Source organism: Ursus arctos, unplaced genomic scaffold (genome assembly GCF_023065955.2).
Source record: "Ursus arctos isolate Adak ecotype North America unplaced genomic scaffold, UrsArc2.0 scaffold_24, whole genome shotgun sequence".
Lineage (NCBI taxonomy): Eukaryota > Metazoa > Chordata > Mammalia > Carnivora > Ursidae > Ursus > Ursus arctos.
The window spans coordinates 21,890,220-21,907,749 of NW_026622919.1; the positions used below are offsets into that span (position 1 = coordinate 21,890,220).

The 17,530-nt window shown below is 45.5% G+C and overlaps 1 long non-coding RNA gene across 2 annotated transcripts in view; it reads right to left on the reverse strand.

The window, feature by feature from the left end:
• LOC123001794 (uncharacterized) overlaps positions 1–17,530 on the reverse strand; it is a 32,152-nt gene that overhangs the window by 3,722 nt on the left and 10,900 nt on the right. For both annotated transcript variants that reach the window (XR_008961235.1, XR_006411069.3), the window contains 3 exons: positions 5,174–5,404; positions 2,888–3,045; positions 2,230–2,380 (listed from right to left, as the gene is read on the reverse strand). This is a non-coding gene — a long non-coding RNA (uncharacterized LOC123001794). The remainder of the gene's footprint in view (positions 1–2,229; positions 2,381–2,887; positions 3,046–5,173; positions 5,405–17,530) is intronic.

Below are 17,530 nucleotides of genomic sequence, written 5' to 3' on the forward strand. Positions count from 1 at the left end.
GCCATAGCAACATTTTTCTAGATATGTCTCCTAAGGAAAGGGAAACAAAAGCAAAAACAAACTAATGGGACTACATCAAAATAAAAAGTTTCTGCACAGCAAAGGAAACAATCAACAAAGCAAAAAGACAACCTACTGAATGGGAGAAGATATTTGCAAATGATACATCTGATACAGGGTTAGTATCCAAAATATATAAAGAACTTGTACAACTCAACACACAAAAAAACAAATAATCCAATTAAAAAATGGGCAAAAGACATGAACAGACATTTCTCTAAAGAAGACATCCAGATGCCAACAGACACATGAGAAGGTGCTCAGCATCACTCATCATCAGGGAAATAGAAATCAAAATCACCTCATACCTGTCAAAATGGTTAAAATAAAAAATATAAGAAACTGCAAATGTTGGCAAGGATGTAGAGAAAAAGGAATCCTTGAGCACTGTTGGCAAGAATGCGAACTGGTGTAGTCAGTATGGAAAACAGTATGGAGGTTCCTCAAAAAATTAAAAATAGAACTACCCTAGGATTCAGTAATTCCACTACTGGGTATTTACCCAAAGAATACGAAAACACTAATTCCAAAAGATATGCACGCCCTGCTTATTGCAGCATTATTTACAATAGCCAAGATTATGGAAGCAGCCCAAGTGTTCACAGATAGATGAGTGGATAAAGAAGATGTGGTATATATATGCAATGGAATATTACTCAGCCATAAAAAGAATGAAATCTGGCCATTTGCAACAATATGGATGGATCTAGAGGATATAATGCTAAGTGAAATAAGCCATAAAAGACAACTGATACACGATGTCACGCATATGTGGAATTTAAGGAACGAAACAAAAGAACAAAGAAAAAAAGAGACAACCCAAAAAACAGACTCTTAACAATAGAGAACAAATTGATGGTTATCAGAGGGGAGGAGGACGGCGGATGGGTTCAATAGGTGATGGGGACTAAGAGTACACTTATCGTGATGTACAGAATTGTTGAATCACTATATATTGTACACCTGAAAGCAATATAACACTGTATTTTAACGATATCAGAATTTTTAAAAAAACATTAAACTAATAAAGCACCTACATTGAGGTCTGGCACTCAACAGGCATTTTGCATGTTTGTAGAAAGGGTGAATGTAGGAGAGACATGCCTCTTAACTCAAACAGAAACTCTTCTTTTCCTCACCTGAGAAAACCCTCTCACAGCTATTTTGATGGAAAGAAAAAAGGTGAAAAGCCTTCATTTTCTTTCAAAGGCACATAAAGCCAAGACGAGTCCAGTTGTGGCTCCCTCGCAGGCCGTGCGTTTGGGTGGGCTGCAGGCTAACAGACCCCGGGAAGGGTGGGATAACCTCCATGCCTGGTTAAGGAGGGGACCTCTAATCCCTGGGCCAGAAGACCCAAATTTTGAATCCTCATTTCTCCCTTCACCAGCTTCCTCTCCTTCAGGGGAGAAGGTTGATGTTCTGGCAGCTTCCAGAAACAGGACAATGGATCTTTAGACGCGGAAGCATTTCTCACTCTTTGCAGGCCCTAGGGCTGGGTCTGTCGGTTTCTGGTTATTTGGCAAAAAAGCACAAATTAACTTGCTGTGCTCGGCACCCAAATAGATGACTCATCGTCAGCCCCCAGCACAAAGAAAGGACACAAAATGAAGAAACGCAGAGCAAAGCGCCAGAGGCACTGGGAGCATTTCTGGAACGAATTCCTTCCTGGCCTGGTCTTCGTAAGTAATTCGGGTTCTCAGTTTCTGGGGAAAATCACTTTCTGCAATATAAACACTCTAGGGGAGTGGGTGGGGTGGGATCACGGCCCAGGGCGGATTAGAATCAAGCACCGAAAGGCTACAAAGGAATTTCTCCCTTCCTTTGTCAGGGATGATTTACCAAAATGGCCCTTTGAGGAGGGAACTGCCTTTCAGACCTCAGAGGAGCAGAGCAGCGTCCACGGGGCCTTCTCCAGGCTTTCTGCCCCGTTCTGCTCCTTGGGTCTGATGGTTTCTGTTACTTCCATCTGAGTTCCTGCTTTTCAGGCAACCGTACAGATTGGACAAGTAGCAATGACAGGAACCTGAATGGGCACAGGCTTCCCGGCCACTGTACTTCGTACACCCCCGTGAAACAAAGCGCTGTTCTGCCCACGCTGCTGGCTGTCCCCCCCCAGCCCCAGCTCAAGCAGAATGCTGAGCCCAGTACAAGGATAACCATGCTTCTTACCAATTGATCTTAGTTTGCAAAGCCATTGTCTCCATATCTCAGCGATCACTGGAGTTTCTAGTGCTTCCACGTTGCCAGGCTGGAAGCTGATGTAGGTTCGGAAGGCAGGCGAGGTCCGGAGCCCACGGCCAAGAAAGAATCCTTGAGACGTCTTTGGTGCAAAAAGGTGATTTTATGAAAGCACGGGGAAAGGACCCGTTGAGCAGGAAGAGAAGCTGCAGCGGGACTGTGAGAAATGGCTGATTTTTTACTCTGGGGTTGGGAGAGGTAAGGAAAAAGGGGGGTGTCCCAAAGGACTTTCATCTGCTGAAGAAGACCTTCAGGGTACTGGAGGCCTGGTTATTATCAGGCTAATTTTGTTTTTCCCTCTAGCCAAGCATTAACATTAAGAGCGTTGGGAGTTTCCTGGGGAATAGTGCACATATCCCACCCAGGAGTGGGGGACTGGGGGAGGTTGCGGGGTGTTAGCTTGTGCTTTGTCCTCAGCTTGCCTTCTGCTTCCTCATCGGAAACTGGCACCTCATTGTAAGGATAAACGATATCCGAGCACCTAATGGTTTTCCCAGGCCCTAACTGCCTCTGACCAGAACACTTCACCCCACCCCCTCCACCCACCCCCCCGTTCTATGGCAAGGACTTTACTTAAGGCTGAACTTACGAGTGTGTTTTGTGGTCCGGCAGGACTAAGCATCTCACAGGCATTTCAACCAGAAGATACGAAGGAAGCCCATGACCTTTATTCATGGTTGGATTCCCAAGGATGTCCATCCAAACATGCTTCTTGGGCACCTTACCCTGAGCCCCGCCAAGCAAGAGCTGTGGGAAATACAGAAAATCAGAGCTAGTTACATCTATGGTATGTAGGGCAGAGTCTGTGAGAAAGACGAGATCGCACGGAACGGAGGCGGACGAGAGAGCCCAATCCGCATGTATGGCTTAAACTGATAAGACTAAAACTCTCAGAGTTACAGCAGCTCGCAGGAGAACCGAGGTGGAAGATTTCCCGCTGCACTCTTCGGTCTGGTAGCCACGTAGCCACCAGCTACCTGTGACCGCTGAGCACTTAAACCAGAGCTGGTCCCAAATGGGAGGTGCTGGAAGTGGAACATACACTCTGGATTTTAAAAATTTAATACCGGAAAAAAAGATTGTAAATATATCTCATTAATAATTTTGATACTGGGATGCTTGGGTGGCTCAGTCGTTAAACGTCTGCCTTCGGCTCGGGTCGTGGTCCCGGGGTCCTGGGATCGAGCCCCGAGTCAGGCTCCCTGCTCAGCGGGAAGCCTGCTTCTCCCTCTCCCACTCCCCCTGCTTGTGTTCCCTGTCAAATAAATAAATAAAATCTTTAAAAACATGATTTCCATATTGATGACTTGTTGAAATTACAGTATTTTGGATCTGCTGGATTAGATAAATAATTAAAATTAATTTCACTCCCTTAATGTGGCTACTAGAAAATTTTACATTACCTATGAGACCGACAATGTATTTCTGTTGGACGGCGTTGGGTTTCAAATAATGATCTGTCATCAACGTGCTTTAGGTGCCAAACTACTGCTAAGCACTTTATGTCCATTTCCTTATTTGACCTTTGAATCATTCCCATGATTTCATTATTATTCCATTTTACAGATTAGGAAGCTCTGGTTTAAGGGAGTTGATCATATAGCTATTAAAAAGGGTAAGTTAAAACTACATATATCGTGGGGGTACCTGGGTGGCTCAGTTGGTTAAGCGTCTGGCTTTGGCTCCAGTCATGATCTCGAGGTCCTGGGATGGAGCCCGCAGGCTCCCTGCTCAGCCAAGAGTCTGCTTCTCCCTCTCCCTCTGCCCCTCCCCCTGCTCAAACTCTCTCTCTCTCTCAAATAAGTACAATCTTTAAAAAAAAATGTGTATTGTGATGGAAAGTGTCCATAATAAATTGATTTTTTAACAATGATCATCCGTTATCAGAAAAATAAAATATGCTATATCATTTATTTTAAATAAAGGCATTAAGCGACTTGCCCATATCCATTCAACTAACTGTGGAGCCACAACTTGAACCCTGGACTTATGCCAACTCCAAATTCATGCTCTTGTCCCCATGAGAACCTACAGAGGTAAGAAGGCTTTGGCACGTGTTAAAATCAAGGGTAGACAGAGATCAGTCTGGAAGGTTCCCTGAGCAGACAGAACCAGTTCAGTCACACAGACAAAGCTTAATTTAGCTTATTTTGCAAGGCTAACTTGACCTGGATTATTTCTTCCTTGTGCGTCTGGAAATGATAAGCAAACTTGAACTGTTTCCCAGGCCGATAGGAGGGAACCACTGAAAATCGTAGTATTGTCACCAATCAGTGTGAAGAATACAGTCACTGCTTTGTCACTATAATAAGCTGCTTGATAGCAATATACTCCAGAGCCTCATTCCATGTTCCGGTTCGAGTGCTCCCGGTTTGCAAACTGCCTTTTTGGGGTGCGCACAATACATTTTTCTTATTTTCAGCTTCAGTGTTTCATTGGTTTTACTTTGGCTATTTTGAACCTTTGACAGAGGGCATAGGAGCTGAACTCCCACCATGTCAGGCCATCTCCCTCTGCAATATTCCTGGAAGGCAGACAGCTAGCATCTGCTTGAATACCTCTGGTAACGGGGAGTTCATTACCTTTCTTGGCAGCATGCCCCATCACTGGCCACCTGCTTATTGGGAGTTTTCCTCCACTAAATGAGGAGAAATCAGTCCATCCTAAGTTCTGGCCTTGAGGTCCGGATACTCAGAGAGGAGGCGGCCAAGTTGGGTTTAGGCCAAAAGGACAGGCTGGCTTGCACTGGCCTCTGAGGAGAGATCTCAGACGTGGGTCCGGCAGGGTCATCCCCGCTTTGTGGGGAAGGGAGCCCTAATCGGCCCTACACCCCACTCCCGCCACCTCCATTGCCCAACCCATCCCGCCGACTGACCCAGGTAAATCTCACTTGCTTGATGTGCACGGACGGACGTCCTCCCTGATTGGCTGTGGGGCCACAGCTGTAGCAAGTGTCCGAGTTTCCATTCACGGGAAGGCCTCCCACCGCCGAAAGGATAATTATCTGCCTGCTGCGCTGACAGGTTCCCATCTGGCGAGGGCTGAACGCTGTGTCTTTAGAAAAGGCAAGCTTCTGGCCTGGCTTTGACAGATTCACGCGGCGACTCTAAGGGGAAAAAAGACATTGCTGGGGGGTAGGGACGGGGGGGGGTGTCTGGGTAGGGGAGAGGCAGAGAGAGAAGATGAGGAAGAATCCGGGGTGCTAATGAATTCCTTGTGATCTCACTCTCCTTATTCCAACACACGCTCATCTATAAAAATCGACGGGGCCGCTTTGTCAGCCCGAGCCCGAAATGTGCGCAGGTAGACAGAACCCCGAGTCCTAGGACAGCCTGGGAAATGCCGGCTGCCTGCTAATGGCTGAAAGTCAAGGATAGAAAACAGGAGCCGGGATCTGCAAAAGAGATCCCCCCATGCCCTTGACATTGTACTTCAGGGGTCCGCTTTCCTGGTCTGCCCCCCTCACACTGACAAGAGAGCTGTGAACTCAGAACGTTTACAGCCAAGGAAATTGGCATCACCGGACCTTACCACTGCCTCTTCCCTCCTCTCCTTGCCAATTTCAAAATTTAAAAAACAGTAAAAGAAATGCCCTTCAGGAGTTTTAGTAAAGGATCTGAAGCTGATCATTTGATCCCCAGATCCCCAGGTCAAGTAGCGAAGCTATGGCAGGCACTGTGCGGTCAAGACGGCAGGCCCACCATCTGCCACCAGCCACGAATGTCTCTAAGAGTTGGTATCACCAGCCCAGTTAGGCTCAAGCAAACCCCTAGTGGCATTACTGATCGCCAGCATCGTCCCAGGCTTTGCCCTAAGGGCTTTGTGTACTTGCAACTCATTTTTGAACCAGGATTTATTCTTAGTAACCTTTTAGAAACATGGAAAGTGGGCTGGGAAGAATTAAATGACAAGATGAGCCAGCCAAAAAAGAGCAGAGAGGGGATTTGAACCCAGGTCTGTCACACTATAAAATCTGTGCTTTTAAACAACAAAACCAGATTTTTATTATGGAACATTTCCAACATACAAAAAAGCACCACGAGCTAGTGCCATGGACAGCCGCATACCCGAGGCCAGGTCACAACGATCATCAACACGGGACCCCTGTTGCCGCTCTGCGCTCACGCATCCTCCTTTGTTGGGTTATTTCGAAGCAGACATTGGCCCTCATGTCATTTTATCTGTTAATAGCTCAGTCTGTATCTCTAAAAGAGAAAGATCTCCAAACCCGTGCTCTTGACTCCTTCAAAATACTGACCCTGCGTGAGAGATTATCACAGAAATGCCCAGAAAAACTGCAAGATTTCCTTCGCCCCCAAGGGGAAGGGAAGCATTCGCTGGCTGCCTGTGGCATTTCGGCATAATGTGGGGAGACTACAGTCATTATCTGCTAAGTCCAAGAATGCCCATCTGGCAGCCCAACACCAGGAGGACCGGCCCACCTGGCCAGATGGCCAGACCTTTCCTGCCTGTTACCCCTAGTAACATCTAGCTACAGAAAACAGCACCTAACCGGTCTCTTCCAGAACACATTACGGTGTTGGCTGTTCTGTGCACGTGGCATACCATTAACTTCTATTCAACACGTCTACTGTGCGTCAGACACTGACCTAGGAGTTCTTATGTGTCAGGAACCTAATGCTTGATTTTTTTTTTTTAATTTTGGTTTGATTTTTGTGGTTCGTATTTCCATGTGGTTTGGAATTGCATCTTAAACTGAAATATTATGGAAGGGACCGTAGATAATCCCTTCAAGGGCTGGATTCAACAATCAGCAGTATTTCTTGAGAACGTGGGTGTGTGCACGTGTGTGTGTATAAATCACACTGGGAGTCAGCCCGGAAGTACCAAGAATAGAATATCCTTGTGCTTTATACCACAATGGAAGAAAAAATGTTTCTGTGTTAAAGTCTGCAAATAGTTCATTAATCTCCTTTCCTCGTGCCACAGGGCTTGCGGTCCCCGTCCTGAGAAGTCTAACAAGGTGGATAAGACAAAATAAACAAATAAGCAGATCTCCAAGGCAGAACACACCAACTGCCACCGCAGGTGTAAAAATAACACGTCATGGGAGTTGAAAGGTGATAGTGGTCCCACGTGACCTGGAGCACTCAGGAAGGCATTGGTGGCACATGAGCTGTAGAATGCCCAGGACTCTGTGAGGTGTGCTCTACACGCCACGTACAACAGACCAGAGAGGCCACACACTGGGTCTACTCTCAGCTGCTCCTCACCACGACGGCGGTGCTAGTCCTAACCGACGGTCCCTAGCTCTGGGCCCATCTGCATTCTTCCTCCTCGAGTTGCAGCTGAGCCCTAACTGCTCTGGGCTGTCTGCCCCTCACTGTGGAAGCCTGGTTGCTGCTGGTGATGGCTCTCGAGGGGTTGCTTGCTGACCCCAGAAGGCTGGATGTTGCTGTAGCTCTCTGTGTCTCCAGCACAGGGTTTGCTCACCGAGTCGTTGGTTGTCTGCACACTGAGAGGATGACAAAGGGGTGTGAAGCACCATGGGAGGAAAGAGTTGTGCCTCCTGGAGTCAGGGCTGAAAACAGACCCATGGTTAGGATTTTCACAGGCAGAGGTGATGGGGGGATGGACTATATAAAGAAAGGCAAGAGGCAGGAGCAGAGCGCTTTCTGAGAAGCCCACGTAGAGGGTGGGCTATGGGGGAGACAGACCGTGGGGGCGCATCTGGAAGAGCAGGCTGGGCGCTAGATGAAAAGCCGTAAAGCCACGCCCAGGACCAACGCAGACAATAGAGAGCTAATGAAGGGGCCTGGCAGAATTGTCACCGTACCTTAGGAATGTTCCTCTGGCACAGCACGTATCATGGACTGAAATGGAGCGAGAAAACAGAGGCCAGGAGACCAGCTGGAAGGCCCAGGGTGGGCGCTCTTCTGCTTACTTATCATGGGCGCCGGCTGGAAGGTGGGCCTCTTAAAATAAGCCTTCAGCTGGGTCGCAGTATCCTGGGGAGTGGGCCTGCCCGGCATTCTTGTTTTCCCAGGGTCTGGCACATAGTAGGTGCTCAGTAAATATCTGTTGAAAGAAAGAGAGAGGGAGGAAGGGAGGGAGAGGGAAGGAAGGAAGAAAAAAGCCAAACCTGTGATATGCTGTGAAGACGGCTTGGGGAGAGGCAATGGAGGGCTTTCTGCAGCGGTGGAGGAGTTCGAAGTGGGAAAGGAGGGGCAGGGAGCCACAGATACGTCAGTAAGAGCATCTGGGGCCTGGTGAGTGGGAGGAAAGCAAAAACCAAGGAACCTAGGATGACCGGGAGAAGGATGGGGCCATTAACAGAAAATAAGACAACCAGGAGGAGGAGCAGGTGGGCGGGAAAAGGCAGTAAAAGGATGCTTTTCATTTTGGACACTTTGAATTGCAGGTGCCCCCAAAAGCTGTCCGGTGCGCACGGAGAAGGAGCTGGGTGCGAAAAGCAGAGGCTGCCGAGGCGTCGGCGGAGAGGATCCAGCGGTAACCGTGGGAGCGGGGGAGATCGGGGGAGATCGCGGGGCAGGGAAGAGAGAGGACCGGAGACCGGAGCCAGAGCCTCGAGGAACGCGGGCACCACGGGAGGAGAACCAGCAGCTGTTGGAGACACAAAAGAGAAACTGGGGAAGTGCAGCCTGGCGCAGGCGAGGGGGCGGTTTCAAGGGGGAGGTGATCCGCAGGACCAGATGCTTCGGAGGTCCGGTGGGACGAGGTCTGAAAAACGAGCCCGCGGGATTTGGCAACAGGAGGTCACAAGAGACCTCCGAGGGCGCAGCGACGGTGACGCTGCCCCGGGAATCCAGATGGTGCCTGGTAAGAAAGCAGTGGGCGGTGAGAGCCCGGAGGCGGCCAGCGAAAGCGCTCGTTGAAGGGCTCTGGCAGCCACGGGGAGAAGAAAGGAAGGACCACGGCGTGAAGGGAGGAGGGCTGGAGGAAGACGGGCTTTGGGAATGGGTGAAATGAGAACAGATTTGTAGGCGGGAGAGAAAGAAGCTGTGAGGTGGAAAGGAAGGAGACAGAGGGCATTTGGGGGAGCAGAGCAAAACCCGAGAGGTGGGGGGAAATCAAGAGAGTATATATTTTGAAAAAGCCTACGAATCAAAGCAGCGCGTAAGTGGGAACAATAAGACCTTACATTGGAAAAGCAGTGAAATGCAATCGACAGAGCGTTTTAATGTGCTTTATCTCATTTAATCCGTGTGAGGGGCATATTATTATCTCTACTAAGATATAATCAGGAGGTTCGATGACTCACCCAAGATCACACATCTAATAAACAGAAGAACTCAGGATCAAAAAGTCCATCATGAGATACTTACTGATCAAATGCCTGCTTTGCCAGCACTGTGTTCGGGGCCAGAGATCCCAAAGAGAACAGAAATGGCTCCTGCCCCCCAGGGAGCTCACAACCCGGGAGACTAACCTCCACACTACTGACCAATATGCTCCAAGACATAATTGCGCTCAGACCGAGGAAGGGAGAGGGGTGAGGACCCAAGGGAGGTTTTCTAGAATTGGTGATGTTGAGCTGAGTGTGGAAGGATAAAGAGGAATGAGCTGGCGGTGCTGACAAAGCGGAAAGGCATTCCCAGCAAAGGAGACTGGCATGCAAGAGCCTAGAGCCTTTGGAAGCTAAGAGCAATTCACTCTGCTGGAACACAGGGTAGGTGTGGCAAGGGATAGGAGAGGCATGTCCCAAGTCCAGGGTGGGGGAGCATGGTATGCTACCTTGAGGACCTCTAGTCCCATCCTTAAGGTGAGACCACCAAAGGGTTTTGTTTTTGGTTTTTTTTCCAAAGATTTTATTCATTTATTTGACAGAGATAGAGACAGCCAGCGAGAGAGAGAGAACACAAGCAGGGGGAGTGGGAGAGGAAGAAGCAGGCTCATAGCAGAAGAGCCTGATGTGGGGCTCGATCCCATAACGCCGGGATCACGCCCTGAGCCGAAGGCAGACGCTTTAACCGCTGTGCCACCCAGGCGCCCCTACCAAAGGGTTTTAAGCAAGGGAAAGATACCAGATTTGTGTTCTAGCACAATCGCTCTGGAGGACCCCTGGAGGCAGCGTGGAGGATGGGTTAGAGTAAGATCCGGGAAGCAGGCACAGCAGTTAAGATGCAAATGTAACAGCCTAGGCAAGAAAGGATGAAGCCAGCCCGGATGGGGCTGCGGCATTTGTAATGGACTAGAGGACGAATATTCCTATGTATGTGATGGAAAAACTGGCCAGCCTCGGAGGAGGAAGGAGAGGGGGAAATAAGGAAATGGAGGGTCTCGGATGACTCCCAGCTTCTGGCTTGAACGGAAGCAGGAAGAGAGGCCGATATTGGTTGGAGGCGGGACGTTGAGTCCAGGATATACTGGGTTGAGAAGCCCATGAATATCCAGGTGGAGGTGCTCGGTAGGTAGTTGGATATGGGATCTGGGGCTCCTGGGGAGGCTGACCTGAAGCTCTATCTTTGTGCATCACAACATCAGGCAGTGGTTAGAACCACAGATGGGGGTGAGTATTTGGCCAGGGGAGAGAAAATGGTCTCTCACACAGCCTTCAGGAGCACTGGAACCTAAGGGGTAGGTGGATGAGAAGGGACCCCTGAGAAGGAGGTCAGAAGGAGAGGCCAGAGAAGTAGAAGAGAAAAAAAGGAGAAAAGGATGTTCCGGAAGACACTGAGATGCAATGGATCACCTGGCAAGACGCTACGGAGGACTAGAGTACCATCTTCATTCCCGTTCAGGGGGAGAGGAGATGACTCCCACCGGACTGGTCGGAGAAGCTTTTAGGAAACAGAAGGCAAGTGAGAAGAAGAAAAGGCCTCTCGAGCTGAGAAGTGGAAAGAGAGAGGGTTACGCCACCTCGTCTCCTCTTTTCCTTCTTGACTCTGGCTGCAATAATCAGCGTATTCATAGAAAATAAAGCATGTTATTTGATGAAACGTGGAGAATCAGATGTTCAAAATGGTTCAGTGACGTGCTTCGAAACCAGACATGCTAAAAATGGAGACCATCCAAGGTGATCGCGCTGTCCTTAAAAATATTCCTTTGATAAACATTAAACTGTTCTCTTTACCAGAAACGTTAACAAGGAAAATAAACAGCAGGGCTTTTTAGGAGTATTTCAAAATTGAAGTTTAAACCATAAAAGAAAACAAGAGGCAAACAAAACAAAACAAAAATCCGAAACTGCATGAACATTGCAGACTTCAGCTGCCCTTGAAATCTTTTTCTCCGCCTCACGTTACATAATTCTCCATCAGCCCAAGCTATCAGGTTCACATGCTAAAATTCAGTGAGTAGGTGTCCTACTCAAAGGACAGGGTACTGAGATGGAAAAATGATATAAAGAGATGGGGAAAGGGTTGACACATAAAGGCCTGAGGATTTTCTGGAAGAACTTTAAGAATATTATTGATCCACACTCCATAGAAACCATACTTCACATTTTGCATTTTGGTCTTTTCCCTGGGCCAGCAATATGCAGCATGATGCTTTCTCATGATGCGGGGCAGGGCGATCAGGAACGTAAACAATCGATACACTTACAACCATTCCATTTTATACTTTCAGTACGGTATTCAGTAAATCACAGGAGATATTCAACACGCTATTATAAAATATAGGCTCTGTGTTTTGCCCAATTGCAGGCTGATGTCCGTATTCTGAGTACATTCAAGGTAGGCTGGCCGAAGCTACGTTGCTCCGTAGGTTCAGTGTATTAAATGCATTTTCGACTTAACAGTATTTTCAACTTACTACGGGTTTATCGAGAAGTTTACCCCATTGTAAATCAAGGAAGATCTAATGCTTCCACCTGGAGGGTTTGCAACCAAAATGGGCTATCTTGGTTCTTGGTACCACATGGAAGTGAAACTAGCTCTTGAGACTGTGTACCCAAAGCTAGCCCCCGCACAAGTTTGCAGCCCATATGCATATGAGTTGGTTGGTCTGAAAAGCCTTCAGCAGAAAATTTAATGTAAAGGGGTCCTAAGCGCCTGAAGTGCTGGAAGAAGCAAATGCAAATCCTCTCTCGATGAACCCACCTTTATCTCAGGGTCCCCCCAAATTCCCACAGGTAAAGTTTTAAGAAATGTAAGCTCACAGTGAAAATCATAAAACCCAAGGAAACTAGGAACCATGAGCAAGAGAAGTTGAAGCATAGGGCAGAATCAGATTTACAGACTTTAGATATGGGAATTATCAGAAACCTGTTATAGGGGCGCCTGGGTGGCACAGCGGTTAAGCGTCTGCCTTCGGCTCAGGGCGTGATCCCGGCGTTATGGGATCGAGCCCCACATCAGGCTCCTCCGCTATGAGCCTGCTTCTTCCTCTCCCACTCCCCCTGCTTGTATTCCCTCTCTCGCTGGCTGTCTCTATCTCTGTCAAATAAATAAATAAAATCTTAAAAAAAAAAAAAAAGAAACCTGTTATAAAATAACTAGTTTAGAGCTTTTAAGAAATAAAAAAGGGATTCATAGGAGTAAATAATGAGACTGCAAAAATGATCAAGCAGTTTGTAAAAAGTAAGTAAAATTCTGGAAATGAGAAATGTAATAATTAAAACATAAAACTCAGTGGACAGATTTAATAGCAGACAGACACAGTGAAGAGGGAATTCATGAGCTGGAAGACATCTGAAGAAATAATTCCGGCTGGGCACAGTGAGACAAAGAAATGGGAAATGGAAGGACACTCAGATTCAAGAATCCCAGTGAATCCCTACTAGAAATAAAAGGAAATTTGCATTCCAACCCATCATAATAAAATTGCAGAACACCAAAGACAGACTCTAGATCATAAAAACAAAGAGAAGGGGCGCCTGGGTGGCACAGCGGTTAAAGCGTCTGCCTTCGGCTCAGGGCGTGATCCCGGCGTTCCAGGATCGAGCCCCACATCAGGCTCCTCATCTATGAGCCTGCTTCTTCCTCTCCCACTCCCCCTGCTTGTGTTCCCTCTCTCGCTGGCTGTCTCTATCTCTGTCAAATAAATAAATAAAATCTTTAAAAAAAATAAAAAAATAAAAATAAATAAAATAAATAAAAATAAAAAGAGAAAAGTCAGATAACTTCAAAGCTGCAGCAATTAGACTGATAGCTGATATCGTAAGAGCAACAATAAAAGTAAAAAGATAATGGAATTCACTGTGCTGAGAAGAAATGAACAACCAACCTAGAATTCTATACCCACTGAAAATCCATAAAGAACAAAGGTGAAGGGTGTTGGGCTAGCTCAGTCAATAAAGCACAGGGCTCTTAATCTCTGGGGTCGTGAGTTCAAGACCCACGTTGGGCGTGGACCCTACTTAAAAAAAAAAAAGAGATGAAAAGAAGAAGGAATTTCAAATAAATAAAAACTAAAAACATTTGCTACCAAAGAGCATCACCTAAGGAAATTTCAAAGTATGTTTTTTGTTTTTTTGGAGTTTTTGGAAAGAGAGAAAGTGTGTGAGCAGGTGTGTGCAATCTGGTGGGGGGGAGGGGCAGAGGGAGAAGGAGAGAGAATCTTAAGCAGCCTCCACGCTCAGCATGGAGCCCAAGGCGAGGCTCAATCTCACCACCCTGAGATCATGACCTGAGCCAAAATCAAGAGTCAGACGCCCAACCAAATGAGCCACTCAGGCGCCCCTCAAAGTATCTACTTCAAGCAGAAGAAAAGTAATCTCAGATGGAAGGAATGAGATAAAGGAAGGAATGAAGAGAGGCAAAAGTGGCAAAATAACGAATCAGATATGGACTACTTATTTTACTGATCGACTACTGACTGTATAAAACTATAATAAAGTCCCACGGCATTGTAAACTAACAGAAGGCTATCTGCTGTCATCTGGCCCCCAGGGCTGCAGTACAGGTCCAGCCACGGTTCTGTGCTATCCCATGGCCATGGATCAGGGGCACGAGCTGACCAAGAACGTGAGCAAGCCAACACACAGCTGTGACCTCGGGTGCCTCATCAGGCACACCACGCACCTGTGGGACATCATCCAAGGGTCTGCAGTGTTGCTCTAAGTGGTACGTGAACTGCACGCCATGGAGCTGCTCAAGGTCTCCAAGGACAGGCAGGCCTTCAAGTTCATCAAGAAAATAGCAGAGACACGTATCTGCGCCAAGAGGAAACAAGAGAACTGAGTGGTGTTCTGGCCACCATGAGGAAAGCAGCTGCCGAGAGGACCAAGCCCCCTCCCCACTGCACGTGATAAAAGTCTTACAGAAAAAACAAACTAGCAAGAAAGAACTCAAACACACAGCCCAGTAACACATAAGTCAGAAGATGGGTGATGGGAATTATAGTGTTTTAACGTCCTTACCGTGTTTGGAAGAAGGCAAAAGAATGAAGATCCACTTTGGATGAGTTAAGTATGCAAGATACATTTTTAGATCAACTACTGAAAGTCTAGGAATAGAATACTTAGCTTCCACGCTAATAGAGGAAGAAACATGAAGTGATAAAAAGTAATTTGAAAAAAGTTAAAAGACAAGAGGGAAATAAGCATAAAAAGGGAGAACCAAATACAGTTGACCCTTGAACAACACAGAACTTAGGGGTGCTGACCCCCCCCAACGCAGTCAAAAATCCACGTATAATTTTTGACTCCCCCAAAACTCCACTACTAATAGTCTACGGTTGACCAGAAGCCTGACTGATAACATAAACAGTCGATGAACGCTTATCTTTTGACTTGTGTCACTTCTTTTTTTTTTTTTTTTTAAGATTTTATTTATTTATTTGACAGAGACAGCCAGCGAGAGAGGGAACACAAGCAGGGGGAGTGGGAGAGGAAGAAGCAGGCTCCCAGCGGAGGAGCCTGATGTGGGACTCGATCCCAGATCGCCGGGATCACGCCCTGAGCCGAAGGCAGACGCTTAACGACTGCACTACCCAGGCGCCCCTGACTTGTGTCACTTCTATGCTGGAATATTTCATTTCCAATGTGAGACGGTCCAGGGCTGGCTTCTGCTGTGAGGGTCATGGGAGCCTGTGTTGAGATGGTGCCTGGGTCCCCGAGTCACTAAATGGGCAACTGGCATTGGACATACAATGTGACCAAGAAATAAACCTTCGTTGTTTAAAAAAAAAAAACACCACTTATTTTTAATATGTATTATATACTGTATTCTTACAATAAAATAAACTAGAGAACAGAAAATATTATTAAGAAAATAATAAGGAAGAGAAAATATATTTACAAGACTACTGTAAAAAAAAAAAAGGCGTATAAGTGGAATCAAATAGTTCAAACCCATGTTGTTCAAGGGTCAACCGTAGACAACAATTTAAAAAAGAAAAATAGGGGCACTTGGCTGGCTCAGTCAGTAAAGCATGTGACTCTTGATCTCAGGGCCGTGAATTCGAGCCCCACCTGGGATGCAGAGATGAGGTAAATAAATAAACTTTAAAAAATAATAAAATAAAGAAAAATATAATTTATTAGCAAGGTGCAATGCAATAGATGCCATAGTTAAAAAGCTGTCAGAGTAGAGAAAAACCCTGCTCTATACAGTGCATTAAAAAACCCACCTAGACCATAAGCATACAGAAAGACTGAAATCAAAAGAATGGGAAAGACATACTAAGCAAATGCTAAATTTTAAAAAGCTGATATAACTATGTAAGTACCAGACAAATTGTACTTGAAAGCAGAAAAACAGTATTAGGTAAAAATATGATTAGATCACTATACATATCATGATAAAAAATACATTGCAAAAACTGACTAGAAGTGGAGGCTGAAAATCTATCATGATAATGGGAATAATACCACCCTTCAGGGACCAATAAACCAGGCAGGCAAAAAAAAAAAAAAAAAAAATCAGTAAAGTATTTATGAAATTTGAACAACACAATCACCAAGCTTGATTTAATGGACGTATGTAGAACAATGCCAAAGCAACAGTGCCAAACCGTCTAAGGACAGTGTGGGCAAAGAATATCATATACCAAGTTCACTCGCAAATACAGATGCAAATATGATAAGTAAACTATTAACAAACTGAATTCAGCAGTGTTTAAAAAGGTAATAGGTTATTACCATTGGATTTATCCCAGGAATGCCTTATAGATTTAATATTAAGAAATCAGTTAATTATTCATCTTTTAGGTGTAATAATATATTGTGTTTTTGTAGGAAAATGTCCTTACACTTAGGAGCTGCATGCTGAAGTATTTCATGGGTGGTGTGTAATGATATCTGCAGGTTACCTTCAAATGGTTAAGGAAAAAAAAAAAAAAATATATATATATATATAAACATATATAAAATTTATACATATGTATCTATATAGAGATAGGTATATATATTTTGCATAATTAAAGCAAAAATAATAAAATGTTAACAATTTTTGCACCTAAGTCATAGGTACGTGTGTGTTCATTGTACTATTCTGTCAACTTTTAGGTACATAGGAAATTATTCATAATAAAAAATTATGAAAAAAGAAAAATAAGTAATGAAATTTACCACATTAACTGAGTAAGGGAAAAAGTCTTTGACAAAATTGAACATCCATTAATGATTTTTAAAAAGAAAAAGTATTAGCAAACATAATGGTGGTATATAAAATCATTTCCTTTAAGACTGGAAACAAGACAAAAATGGCTGATTTTCTGTATGGTACTGGAGACCAGCAGAGTAAAGGCAAGTATAAACATTGGAATGAAAGAAACAACACTGTCATTATTCATAGATAATAGAATTATTTACTTGACTATCTCAAAGAATTTACAGATACAGTTACAAGAATTAATAAGAGAATTTTAGCAAGCAAGCGTTAGATACAAAAATCCATAAATGAAAATCAAGTGCATTCTATATACCATCTACTGGTAGAAATCGTACTTTTATTTCCTTAAAAAGATTTATTTATTTATTTGAGAGAGAGAGAGCACGAGCACAGGAGTGGGGAAAAGGGGTAGAGAGAGACAACCTCAAGCAGACTCCCTGCTGAGCACAGAGCCCTATGCAGGGCTCTATCTCATGACCCTGAGATCATGACCTGAGACCAAGAGTCAGACGCTTAACCAACTGAGCCACCCAGGTGCCCCAAAGTTATACTTTTAAAAGAGATATCATTTGGGGCGCCTGAGTGATTCAGCCGGTTGGCCGTCTGCCTTCAGCTCAGGTCATGATCTCAGGGTCCTGGGATCCAGCCCCATGTCAGGCTCCCTGCTCGGCAGGGAGTCTGCTTCTCCCTCTGCCTGCCCCTCCCCCTGCTTGTGCTCTCTCTCTCTGCCAAATAAATAAAATCTTTTTTAA